Source organism: Bombina bombina, chromosome 6 (assembly GCF_027579735.1).
Source record: "Bombina bombina isolate aBomBom1 chromosome 6, aBomBom1.pri, whole genome shotgun sequence".
In the NCBI taxonomy this organism is placed as follows: Eukaryota; Metazoa; Chordata; class Amphibia; order Anura; family Bombinatoridae; genus Bombina; species Bombina bombina.
The window spans coordinates 247251043-247265675 of NC_069504.1; positions in this window are offsets into that span (position 1 = coordinate 247251043).

Genomic DNA, 14633 nt, shown 5'->3' on the forward strand with positions numbered 1-14633 from the left:
TGGGTCTTTCAGCATGACAATGATCCCAAACACACCGCCCGGTCAATGAAGGAGTGACTTAGTAAGATGCATTTTAAGGTCCTGGAGTGGCCTAGCCAGTCTCCAGATCTCAATCCCATAGAAAACCTTTGGAGGGAGTTGAAAGTCCATGTTGCCCAGCAACAGCCCCAAAACATCACTGCTCTAGAGGATACCTGCATGCAGGAATGGGCCAACATACCAGCAACAGTGTGTGACAACCTTGTGAAGACTTACAGAAAACCTTTGACCTCTGTCATTGCCAACAAAGGATACATAACAAAGTATTGAGATTAACTTTTGATATTGACCAAATACTTATTTTCCACCATAATATGCAAATAAATTATTTCCAAATCAGACAATGTGATTGTCTGGATTTGTTTTCACATTTTGTCTCTCATAGTTGAGGTATACCTATGATGAAAATTACAGACCTCTCTCATCTTCTTAAAAGGGAGAACTTGCACAATTGATGGCTGACCAAATACTTTTTTACCCCACTGTATATAGCCCATTAGTGGGTGTTTTTGTAAAAATGTATAGTTTTGCATATTTTTAAATAACATTGTGCTGATTTTTAGACTCCTAACCAAGCCCCGAAGTTTTAGATGTATACTGATGTATACAGACTTCACATTGCTTCTGTTTGTATAATGGGTCTATTCATATACAAGGAGGGAGGTCTGCTCTAAGCCCCTTTCAGTGGGGGTTCCAGACTAATCTCATCAACAGTGCTAAACTGGGAAATTCTAAGTAAGTTTCTAGAAGGTTTTATACTAGATTTTTATATCAGTATATGTGCATATTCTTTAAACTAGTGTCTATTACATACAGTTATATGAAAATGTATGTATACTGTCCCTTTAAGTTTATGATTGGCAAATAACCTGAATATCTAGCAGAGTGATCAGTTTTGTTTCACTTTTAAGCATTGCTTTATAAAAAAATGTTTTTTTTATTTCAATATCAGTATAATATCATATTTTATATACTTCATATGTTTAAACCATATCATTATGGTTCTTTCATATTATTATTTGAAAATATGAGTTTTGTGACTTTAAGAAATTACTAGCTCTACAAAGCCAAATCACAATTAAAAACAATAATAATAATTAATGGCAATATGACATTTCTTTCTCAGTGTATGTTATGATCCTACATTGTAAACATTATCTGTGGATCAAAACAAATTTGTTGAACAAGCCATGGTAGATGTTTCAAGCTTCTGCTAAAACTAGACTGAACAGTGTGAAATCAGCCAGTCAGTTGGATAATCTCTTCAATGTATTCCTTCACTGTAATCACACAAGCTTTTTTAGTTCCCAATGAAAAAGCTGTTTCATTGACCTTATTCAAAAGAGAGTCCTATTTCTTATAGCTTTGATGGCCTCTTTTTTTTTTTTTTTTTTAAGAAGATATCACTAGGAATCGGAGATTAATGCAGCAGTCCTCTAATGGAACAGACATAAATGTATCTCTGGTAAGGGCTGTAACATTTACTGGGTGTTAATATAGGTAACTCAGATAGAAGCTCATGTAAAGGTTTTTCTTCAGCAAAATAGACAATTTAAAGATAAATATGTTTTAAAATCATGTCCATTTTGATCCCCATACGTCTTATACTGGTACTTGAATCTAGTGATGGTAAACTTTAGCTAATCAAAGGCCATATATGTAATCTTTGCCATTGAAAAGGTATATGTGTACCTTTTTTTAATATATCCATGAAAAGGGTTAAATAGTAATGTTTCTATTACAATGTTATGTCAGCCCACTGGGATGAACTCTTTTTTTAATGAAAATTCTGATGAACATTCAATCAGTGTGTGTGTCATATGACACACCTGGAGTCCAGCCCTTTGAAAGCCTTTGTAGAGAGTGGGTGTGAGTGCTCACTATGTCACGGCAAAGCCAAAAGAGGAAATGAAGGGGTGCGGAGGAGCAGAAGATATTGTATTATTATATATATATATCAGTATATATATACATATCTATATATATATATATATATTTTAAATAATAATTAAGCAGTTTTGCTTGTACACTAGTATATTTTTCATTGCAACAGTCTTTAAAGGGAAACTGAACCCAATTTTTTTCTTTTGTGATTCAGATAGAGCATGCAATTTTAAGGAGCTTTCTAATTTATTCCTATTATCAATTTTTCTTCATTCTCTTGATATCTTTATTTGAGAAAGAAGGCATCTAAGCTTTTTCCTTGGTTCAGACCTCTGGACAGCACTTTTTTTATTGGTGGATGAATGTATCCACCAATCAGCAAGGACAACCCAGGTTGTGCACCAAAAATGGGCCGGCATCTAAACTTACATTCTTGCATTTCAAATAAAGATACCAAGAGAATAAAGACATTTTGATAATAGGAGTAAATTAGAAAGTTGCTTAAAATGTCATGCTCTTTCCGAATCACGAAAGAAAAAAATTGGGTTCAGTGTCCCTTTAAGTCTGAAATTTACCATCTTTTTAAGATGACCATAAGAAATCTTAGTACTGAATTCTTTACTTTACATTTATATACTGGGATTGAACAATATTTTCTATTGAGGGAGTGATCTGTTTAAGCAATACCATCAATAAAATACATTTACATTTTGTGTCCCCTACTAGTCAGCTTTTAATTAAAGAGCTAGACAAAAATGAAACCCTTTAAAGGAACAGTCTACTTCAGAATTGTTATTGTTTAAACAGATAGATAATCCCTTTATTACCCATTCCCCAGTTTTGCATAACCAACACAGTTATATAATTATACTTTTTACCTCTGTGATTACCTTATATCAAAGCCTCTGCAGACTGCCCCCTTATTTCCGTTTTTTTTGACAGAGTTGTCTTTTAGCCAATCAGTGCTTACTCATAAATAACTACACGGAATGAGCACAATGTTTACCTATACCACAAACATGAACTAGCACTGTCTAGTGCAAAAAGCACTGAGATAAGAGGTGGCCTTCAAAGGCTTAGACATTAGCATATGAGCCTATCTAGGTTTAGCTTTCAACAAAGAATACCAAGAAAACAAAGCAAATTTAATGTAAAAGTAAATTGGAAAGTTGTTTAAAATTGCATGCCCTATCTGAATAATGGTAACTTAATTTTGACTATACTGTCCCTTTAAGGTATTACCAATGTATACACTATGGGCTATACTGGTAGCTTTGCTGTCTACTCTTGGGAATGTATCAAATTCAAACATTGGGCTAGTGACCTTGATCAATGGCCATGCGAAATATGGGGACAGCAGTTTGTTGTTTTTTACATTTGGGGCATTATTTTATATACTGTACATGGTAAGCAGCATGTACAGTATACTATTTTTAAAACATTGCAATCAAATACTTTATGGATGAACATTTAGCATTAATTATCCTTCACATTTAGAATTATATACCTATATTTTTCAAAACAAATTGGAAACTGAAAATTAGAATGTAAAATGTATTTCTTCACCTCACTCTACATTGCAATTTGTGCAGAAAATGAGTAGGAATAAAGTATGTAGCATAAAAATAATATTATAATGATCTTCAAAAAAATGTCACCTATTTTTACCCTTAACCACTTTTCCCATTTATTGTTCCAACAGCTGTGTTCCTCAGATAATCAAGGACCTGTAAGCCTTGATACTGATAATACAATTTTTTTTATTGTTCTTACTATGCCAGTGGTCTGACTATTTTAAGGACATAAAATATCTTATTTAATATATGGGTTTTATAATACTTTATGTGAATATGGGGTGGTAGGGAGTTTTTTAGTGTCACAAAAGCCTCCACAATAGTACCATTATCTGAGGTATTTGATGTTGCTATAATAATTATCAGTCAGTTGAATGGATACAGGACCAATCATTTGAAGGTTTAGGAATGTGTCTTCCAAAAAATGAGTCTAACACCCCTTTCTGTAAGGTGAGAGAAAATCTATGCCACCCCCATCACAGTGTTCCAGTTGCTTATAGTTTTATCAGCTGAAAACTGTGTTACAATGATGTTTACCTAATAGTTAACTGGACATGTTAAACTCTCATAAGAAGGATGACTTGCCCTATTTGTGCTTATATGGTCATGAAAGAGTCCCTTTTAGAATTCTGAGGACCCTAAAGTTACCTATTAGAAAGGTAATTTCCTTTCTTTAAAGGACCGTAAACACCTCATAATAATAAGGTAGTTCTGTTTTGTTGCTATAGGATAACTTACCAGCCAAGTTGTAACGTTTTAAACACAAATTAACATCCTTTTTATTGGAATTTTTTTTCAATAGCCAAACTCCATCCACCATTTGCTTTATTTGGAGAGCCAATCTGGGTTTTAATCCACAGACAACAAAACTAGCCATGGTCATAAAGCTAGTATGAAATGCATTGTTTTGCAGTTGTTATCTGATAAAGCCAACTAGGGACAGATGTGTAGCAGAGTTTGCATTGAGAAATCAACAGGGTACATTTCAAATCCAGAGAATTAGAAATTGCTCACTTTTCAGAGCAAACAACAACAAAGGGGCAGCAACATAAATAATCGCAAAGTTTATTGGCAAAAAGCCCACAACATTTCGGGGATCACCCCTTAGTCATGTGGATACAGAGTAACACTGAATCTCTACCTTTTATACACAGGTGCAATTAACACATCATTATCAATTACCTGTACAAATTCCTGTTCAATATGAAATACAAAAGAACAAAGTGTCACAACTCAGAAATAACTAAAACATACATCAAAAAAAGCAGCCTATACCCACATACAGGCAAAATATTTGACATGGAGGGCTATTACAAATGTAATAGTGAGTATGTTATTTACTTAATTTAATGCACATGTGGTTTGCTCTATGTGGGTGAAACGATGAGGAAGGCTCAAGTAAGGATGAACGAGCAAAAATCCAGCATCAGAAGGAAGAACCTGAATGCCCCTGTAGCTAATCATTTTATTCATGCAAATCATCAAATTTCGCAACTTAGGTTTCAAATTATTGAACAAGTTCATAGACCTAAGAGGGGTGGTAATAGGGAGGTTTTACTAAAAATGAGAGAGACTTTCTGGATATTCAAGTTAGGGGCCTTGCAACCTAAAGGTATGAATAGGGACCTTGATTGGTCCATTTTCCTATGAGAGGTTAAGTCATGGTTTAGGTATAGGCTGCTTTTTAATGTATGTTTTAGTTATTTCTGAGTTGTGACACGTTCTTTTGTATTCCATATTGAATGGTGTGATTTTATGAAACCACCACTAGAGGGGGTTGATGAACAGGAATTTGTACCAGTAATTGATAATGATGTGTTAATCAAAGCTGTGTATAAAAAGTAGAGATTCAGTGCTACTCTGTATCCACATGACTAAGGGGTGATCCCCAAAATGTTGTGGGCTTTTTGCCAATAAACTTTGTAATTATTTATGCTGCTGCCCCTTTGTTGTTTTTTGCTATTTGTGAGACTGCAGTCTCCCTGGCAGTGTGCATTCAGGTATTAGTGTACTTGACTCTACTGACTTTCTTCACTTTTCAGAGCTAAATTTCAAGAAAACAGGGCAAAATACATAGTTAAACTAGATTGCAAAGATGTTTCATTATGCAAAGCTAAAAATGTTATATAAAAAGCTCAAGGTGTTTTCTGATACTTTAAAGCAATCATCAGTTACCTAGAGAGATATGAGACCCATCTCTTGAATAATGATATTATCTCCACGAAGAGTATTAATAATCCACCCACAACCCAAGTAGTAGGGAAATGCTTGTGCCATTTGGCACTTCAGTACACATGACATAATTCCACACACTATAGGATGATATTGCATTCATCACTGCACATCAATGAGATGGTATACCTCACAAGGAAAGACTTGATAAACACTTCTCATATACTGTAGGTACCTGTAGTGCGGAGGACAGTATGTGGTCTTCTGCATATAAATAGCTAACTACATCTTGTCATGCCGGGTGCTGCCAAAATACAGCTTGTAACTAACTACTAGTAGCCATTAAAGCAGCTGTACCTAAATATAGGTCAGTACCAGTAGACCTCAAAATGCTAAACAGTAGGTCACAAGATTGTTCTATGATTCCCCATTTTCCATTAGCCAACAGTAATATTATGCAGCGTTGTAGAAGCTATTGGCCCTCTACAAATTAATCGGCTAGATTACGAGTTTTGCGTTATAAGTAAAAAAGCAGCATTAAGGCTCATAACGCTGCTTTTTCACTACCACTGTTATTACAAGTCTTGTAGGTACAGCTGTCCCGCACACTTTTTTGGCCATACCGCAAATTAACTTACGCAATTTGCATAAAGTCTTTTTTCAATGGGACTTCCATTGCGCCGGTATTACAAGTTTTGTTTTTTGAGGCCAAAAAGTGAGCGGTACAGCCTATCCCGTAAAGCATTCTAAAGTCAGTAGTTATTAGTTTTACACTACAAAGCCGTAGCATAAAACTCATAACTTAAGTGCTAAAATTACACTAAACACCCATAAACTACCTATAAACCCCTAAACCGAGGCCCTCCCGCATCGCAAACACTAAAATAAAATTATTAACCCCTAATCTGCCTCTCCCGAAATCCCCACCACTAGAATAAACATAATAACCCCTAAGCCTCCACACTCCTGCATCGCAAACACTAGTTAAATATTATTAATCCCCTAATCTGCTGTCCCTAACATCATCACCACCTACCTACATTTATTAACCCCTAATCTGCCGCCCCCAACGTCGCCGCCACTCTACTAAAGTTATTAACCCCTAAACCTAAGTCTAACCCTAACAACCACTAACTTAAATATAATTAAAAGAAATCTAAATAAACCTACTATTAATAACTAAATAATTCCTATTTCAAACTAAATACCTATAAAATAAACCCTAAGCTAGCTACAATATAACTAATAGTTACATTGCAGCTATCTTAGGGTTTATTTTTATTTTACAGGCAAGTTTATATTTATTTTAACTAGGTAGAATAGTTACTAAATAGTTATTAACTATTTACTAACTACCTAGCTAAAATAAATACAAATTTACATGTAAAATAAAACCTAACCTGTCTTATACTAATACCTAATACAGTACAATTAAATAAATTACCTAAATTAAATACAATTACTTAAATTAAATACAATTACCTAAATTACAAAAAAACCTCTACATTACACAAAATAAAAAACAAATTACAAGATATTTAAACTAATTACACCTAAAAAAGCCCCTTCAAAATAAAAAAAAAACCCTAGCCTAAACTAAACTACCAATAGCCCTTAAAAGGGTCTTTTGCGGAGCATTGCCCCCAAGAAATCAGCTCTTTTACCTGTAAAAAAAATACAAACAATCCACCAACAGTAAAACCTACCACCCACACAACCAACTCCCGAAATAAAACCCTAACTAAAAAAACCTAAGCTCCCCATTGCCCTGAAAAGGGCATTTGGATGGGCATTGCCCTTAAAAGGGCATTTAGCTCTATTGCTGCCCAAACCCTAACCTAAAAATAAAACCCTTAAATAAACGTAACACTAACCCCCTGAAGATCTACTTACAGTTTTGAAGAGCCGACATCCATCCTCAACGAAGCCGGGAGAAGTCCTCAACAAAGCGGCAAGAAGTCCTCAACGAAGACGGGAGATGTCTTCATCCAAGCCGGGAGAATTGTTCCTTCATCCAGACGGCATATTCTATCTTCATACAATCAATGTGGAATTCTATCAGCCAATCGGAATTAAGGTTGAAAAAATCCTATTGGCTGATGCAATCAGCCAATAGGATTGAACTTCAATCCTATTGGCTGATCCAATCAGCCAATAGAATTGAGCTCACATTCTATTGGCTGTTCCAAACAGCCAATAGAATGCAAGATCAATCCTATTGCCTGATCAGCCAATAGGATTAAAGTTAAATCCTATTGGATGATTGCATCAGCCAATAGGATTTTTTCTACCTTAATTCCGATTGGCTGATAGAATTCTATCAGCCAATCGGAATCTAAGGGACGCCATCTTGGATGATGTCACTTAAAGGAAACTTCATTCGTCGGGTAGTCGTTGGAAGAAGAGGATGCTCTGTACCGGATGTCTTGAAGATGGACCCGCTCCGCGCCGGATGAATGAAGATAGAAGATGCTGTCTGGATGAAGAATTCTGCCGTCTGGAGGACAACATTTCCCAGCTTGGATGAAGATGTCTCCCGGCTTTGCTGAGGACTTCTTGCAGCTTCGTTGAGGACTTCTCCCGGCTTAGGGTTTGGGCAGCAATAGAGCTAAATGCCCTTTTAAGGGCAATGCCCATCCAAATGCCCTTTTCAGGGCAATGGGGAGCTTAGGTTTTTAAGTTAGGGTTTTATTTGGGGGGTTGATTGTGTGGGTGGTTGGTTTTACTGTTGGGGGGTTGATTGTATTTTTTTTACAGGTAAAAGAGCTGATTTCTTTGGGGCAATGCTCCGCAAAAGACCCTTTTAAGGGCTATTGGTAGTTTAGTTTAGGCTAGGGTTTTTTTTTATTTTGGGGGGGCTTTTTTAGGTGTAATTAGTTTAAATATCTTGTAATTTGTTTTTTATTTTGTGTAATTTAGTGGGGTTATTTTTGTAATTTAGGTATTTGTATTTAATTTAGTTAATTGTATTTCATTTTATTTAACTGTAGTGTAAGGTTAGGTGTTAGTGTAACTAAGGTTAGGTTTTATTTTACAGGTAAATTTGTATTCATTTTAGCTAGGTAGTTAGTAAATAGTTAATAACTATTTAGTAACTATTCTACCTAGTTAAAATAAATACAAACTTGCCTATAAAATAAAAATAAACCCCAAGCTAGCTACAATGTAACTATTAGGTATATTGTAGCTAGCTTAGGGTTTATTTTACAGGTAAGTATTTAGTTTTAAATAGGAATTATTTAGGCAATGATAGTAGGTTTTCTTTAGATTTATTTTAATTATATTTAAGTTAGTGGGTGTTAGGGTTAGACAGGTTTAGGGGTTAATAACTTTAGTATAGTGGCAGCAACATTGGGGGTGGCAGATTAGGGGTTAATAAATGTAGGTAGGTGGCGGCGATGTTAGGGGTGGCAGATTATGGGTTAATAATATTTAACTAGAGTTTGTGAGGCGGGAGTGCAGCAGTTTAGGGGTTAATATGTTTATTCTAGTGGCGACGACGTTGGGGGCAGGAGATTAGGGGTTAAAAAATATAATGTAGGTGTCGGCAATTTTGGGGGCAGCAGATTAGGGGTTACTAAGTATAATGTAGGTGTCGGCGATGTCCGGAGTGGCAGATTAGGGTTTAATAAGTATAATGCAGTTGTCGGCGATGTCGGAGGCGGCAGATTAGGGGTTAATAAGTGTAAGATTAGAGGTGTTTAGACTTGGGTTCATGTTAGGGTGTTAGGTGTAAACATACATTTTGTTTCCCCATAGGAATCAATGGGGCTGCGTTACGGAGCTTTACGCTGCTTTATTGCAGGTGTTAGGCTTTTTTTCACCCGGCTCCCCCATTGATGTCTATGGGGAAATTGTGCACAAGCACGAAAAACAAGCTCACCGCTGACTTAAGCAGCGCTGGTATTGGAGTGCGGTATGGAGCTCAATTTTGCTCTACACTCACTTATTGCCTAATAACGCCGGGTTTAGAAAAAAATCTGTAATACCAGCGCTGTAGATAAGTGAGTGGTGACAATAATGTGCAATTTAGCACTGCACCCCTCATAACGCAAAACTCGTAATCTAGCCGATTGATAATAATAATAATGTGCTCAATAATTTATTATTTAAATGTGTGTTGCATAAATATATTCTGTACCACAACTATGACTTATATTTAACAGGTATTTTACCTTAATAAACCTTGGCTAATTAGGAGAATATTAGATCTACTATGTACAAGGTCCCTTAATTTCCAGGACACTAAGGGCTAGATTAAAAGTAGCGCCATATTGTTAGCGCTGGACGTGATAAGCAATATTGTGACTGCAATAACTAGTGTGCATATTACAAGTTGAAAGTAAACGGTGGCGTTCTAGTGCAAACAAAATTTTCCCTCAACAGATTTTTTTTTTAATATGTATTACTGTGTTTTTACTATAAATATTTTACATTCAAGTGTTCTTCACTTTGAAGAAACATTTATTTCCATTTCTAAATAGATATTTTTATATATCTGTATATCGATCTATACCTACCTGTATATATTCATATAGGTAAAGATATACATTATTTTAAAAAAAAATATATCACACACACACAAATACAGTATATATCATTTTTTTTAAATAAAAAGAACATTTTCTTTTTTGTGAAGAACATTGGAATGTAAAATATGCCTTGGAAGGTAAAATATGCACTATACCTTTAGGTTTAGCGCAGTTGGACTAATGCGTGTTGGGTTAGCATGCAAGAGATAAGTTAAAGCGGTCACAATAGTTGAAGCTCTGAAGCTAGCATGCATTGGGTTTCGCTCTTGTGCTAAATTTTTACTTTCAACTTGTAAAATGCATGCTAACCCGCCCATGTTAAAAATTTACTTTGAGCGCAGTTAGTGCACAAGTAAAAACAAAATCATTGTAATCTGGCCCTATGTCTACAACTCAACCTTACTTTTATTATGACTTTTATTAATTTAACTCTAAGATGGGCATTCATTCCCTCATGTTATGGTTACATTTGGTTAATGTTGGTATTGACCTGATGGGAAAAAAATACAACAAATATATTCTAGAACAAATCACGAAAGTACTAACAAGGGATAGCTTTTAAGGCAAATATCTAAATGTGTTGTGTTACACCTTCATACCATAAGGTTTGCAGAAGAGGGGGAGGTAGTCACTCTATGAGATTATTTACTATACAGTAAGTACAATTATTGATCTTTAGAGATCATTAACGACAATGGCTATTAACAATGTATATATCACCTTGCAAACTCCATAGAGGTCTGAAACCGCAAAGCTGTTAAGAGCAGGCATTCTAAAACAATGCATAGCAGCTTTCAGCTTATGGTGCACCACATGTTAAGGTGAAGCTACTAATCTGATCCCTATAAATGTTATCTTGTATACCGCCTATGTTTATAGCGCTGCGGAATCTGTTAACACTCTACAAATACCTGATAATAATAATAAAAGATCTAAATGGGTGTTTTTGGCACACATTTTACATAATATACATGTAAACCTCATTATTTTAATCTTTATATCATTTTATTAAATTAAATTAAGTTAGTAATTCTGGTTGCCAAACACATTTGGAAATGTAAGACACGTGAAATTAATTTAAAAAAAAAGTTAAAAATCTATATTTTAGAGGAATGGCCATGTCTAAACAAGCATGCCAACATAATAGATGACAACTTTGCATGATATGTTTGGAACAGTGAGTGTGTGAGCAGATATTGTCTAACATGGAAATGTTAATTTAATGTCTAGTCTTTATTGACATTTTGTGTTATTGAATTTGCATTCTCAGTCTTCTGAAATGTACAGTCTTATAGTTACAGCTTGGAGATATATTATTTACTTTTACTTTTATGTTTAATTAAAAAGTGCCTTTGATGTTGTATACACATTCTAAGTAATAAGAAGCTTTAAAAAACTACATTGTGGTTGTTATGTTCTAATCTACATTGCATCACAGCATTGATAGATACCAAATAGAACTAGAATTAATTATTTATTTGGTTAATGTTTGAATCAGGCCATTTTCGAAGACCAGTGAAATCTCATGTGTAACACAAAAGTTTGTTTACAAAAATGAAACAATTGTCCGTCTGCTGAATATAAAAATGAATTTCAGAAAGTGATTAGCTATTTCTTTTTGTTTAGATACTGAAATATTAAACAGAAGTTTTAGTTGGAATTACATGTCTCCAAACTAACCCTCATTTTGGAGGGAGAGACCCTCTTTTATAGGTAATTTGCTCTATCCAAGTTCTATCTATTCAATAATTGCTTTGATTTGAAATTCAGTTTCACACAATTCCCTGATGACAATACAATAGCGTCGACACAATAAAATCTGCAACTTTTACTTTATCTGCCATGTCTTGATGAACAAGTGATTAAATAAATCCTAAAGAAAAGGGGCTAAACCTTAGGGTGATAGTCAGACACAAGATCAGTCCTATTAAATATAATTGGCCGTGTATTCTTCACCCTTTACACACACCTCAGGGTTGAATGTGATCTTTATTTGAAGGCACTTATCATCAGTTTAAATTAATTAAGAATAGTTATTAACTAGAATAAAACAAAACAACAACAATAATGTTTGCTAAAGGTTTTCTCATTCCAACATTGCCACAGGGACACCTTGTTCCGCCTGATAATGCAGAACCAATTTATCAATTATACATTAGAGTGTTTTATTATGGTTGCACTATGGAGTACATATAACTATGTTATAACTATAACTCCTGTAGAGGGGATACCATACAGTGAAATTTACCCCCAGAGCAGCAATGCACCACCAGGAGCTAGCTGAAAACATCTGGTGAGCTAATTACAGCAGGCATATGTGTGTAGCCACTAATAACCAGCTAGCTTCCAGTTGGAAATTGCGGTTACTAAGCTTATCTAGGTATTGTTTTCAACAAAGTATACCAAGAGAACACAAAATTGAAAAATTGCTCAAAATTTCCAGCTCTATCTATCGCATGAAAGATTAATTTTGACTTTAAAGGGACAGTCTACACCAGAATTTTTATTGTTTTAAAAGATAGATAATCCCTTTATTACCCATTCCCCAGTTTTGCATAACCAACACAGTTATATTAATATACTTTTAACCTCTGTGATTATCTTGTATCTAAACCTCTGCAAACTGCCCCTTTATTTCAGTTCTTTTGACAGACTTGCAGTTTAGCCAATCAGTGCCTGCTCCCAGATAACTTCACGTGCACGAGCACAATGTTATCTATATGAAGCACATGAACTAACACCCTCTAGTGGTGAAAAACTGTTAAAATGCATTCTGAAAAGAGGTGGCCTTCGAGGTCTAAGAAATTAGCATATGAACCTCCTAGGTTAAGCTTTCAACTAAGAATACCAAGAGAACAAAGCAAAATTGGTGATAAAAGTTAATGGGAAAATTGTTTAAAATGACATGCCCTATCTGAATCATGAAAATTTATTTTGGCCTAGACTGTCCCTTTAATTAAATTTCAAAATAAACTATAACAAAATAAAATACAAAATAGCAATTTTTCGGGACAAGTTACTTCCAAAAGCACAGTTTTGAGCATGCTCCTTTAAAGGGACAGTCAAGTCCAAAAAACCTTTTATGATTCAAATAGGACTTTACAATTTACTTTTATCACCAATTTTGCTTTGTTCTCTTGGTATTCTTAGTTGAAAGCTAAACCTAGGAGGTTCATATGCTAATTTCTTAGACCTTGAAGGCCGCCTTTAATCTAAATTAATTTTGAAAGTTTTTCACCATTAGAGGGCATACGTTCATTTGTTTCATATAGATAACATTGAGCTCATGCACATGAATTTACTGAGGAGTGAGCACTGATTGGCTAAAATGCAAGTCTGTCAAAAGAACTGAAATAAGGGGGCAGTTTGTAGAGGCTTAGATACAAGTCAATTACAGAGGTAAAACTTGTATAATTATAACTGTGTTGGTTATGCAAAACTGGGGAATGGGTAATTAAGGGATTATCTATCTTTTAAAACAACAAACATTCTGATGTTGACTTTACCTTTAAGGAAACAAGTTTGCTATGAAAAAAGTCAAGACCTTGAAAATGATGTTGTTCTACTTCTGCATTTACTATTGTTGCTCATATTTCATCTCCCCAAAAAGCCCTTCTCATTTTGATATGTAAGAATTTTTATTATGCATTAAAAGGCATTCTAGGGAGGAAAAATAATGAGACTCAAAGGACCCATGTATGCTCAGTACAGTAAAAATAAGGCACGCGAAAAAAGTCCTGCTATAAATAAGTACTTTGTAAATAAATAATGTCCTTAGAGTGTTATAAAACTAATATCCCAGAGATTCCTGGTCTCTTGCTGTTATTTGAAGAAAATCTTAAAGGGACAGTAGATTCAAAGGTAAACTTTCATGGTCTCGATCAAGAATGCAATTCTAAAAAAGTTTCCAGCTTCTGATATCAAATATACTTTATTGTCTTAGTATCCTTTAATGAAGAGCAAAATTTGGAAGGCCCAAAGGAGCTCTGAAGATTACAAATGTTATTTTTATCACTCTCAAGCGTAAGTGTTATGCTTGCGGAAATGTTTATATCAATGTTACACGTTAATAAGACATAAAAACAGCGACGTTTTGGAGGTGATCCCCTTAGTGGACTGCCTCTTTGTGGATTAGCACAAAATGTGATATTACTGGTACATGGTAAATCCTGTTTACCAGAAAAGGGTTAACGCTGCCAACATTGCTCTAGTGCAACCTATACATTCAATGTATATCGCGACCGCACTAAATAGTACCCATATTACAAGTTGATAGTTATAGGTTGCACTCTAGTGCAAGCTACATGCACTAGAATATTTAGTGCAACTTGAGACCTGAAGTAGAGTGTAAGGGTTAAAAAATTTGATTCACAAAATACATCAAAAACATATTAAACTAAACTATTACACTCAGAAATACAATTTTTTAAAA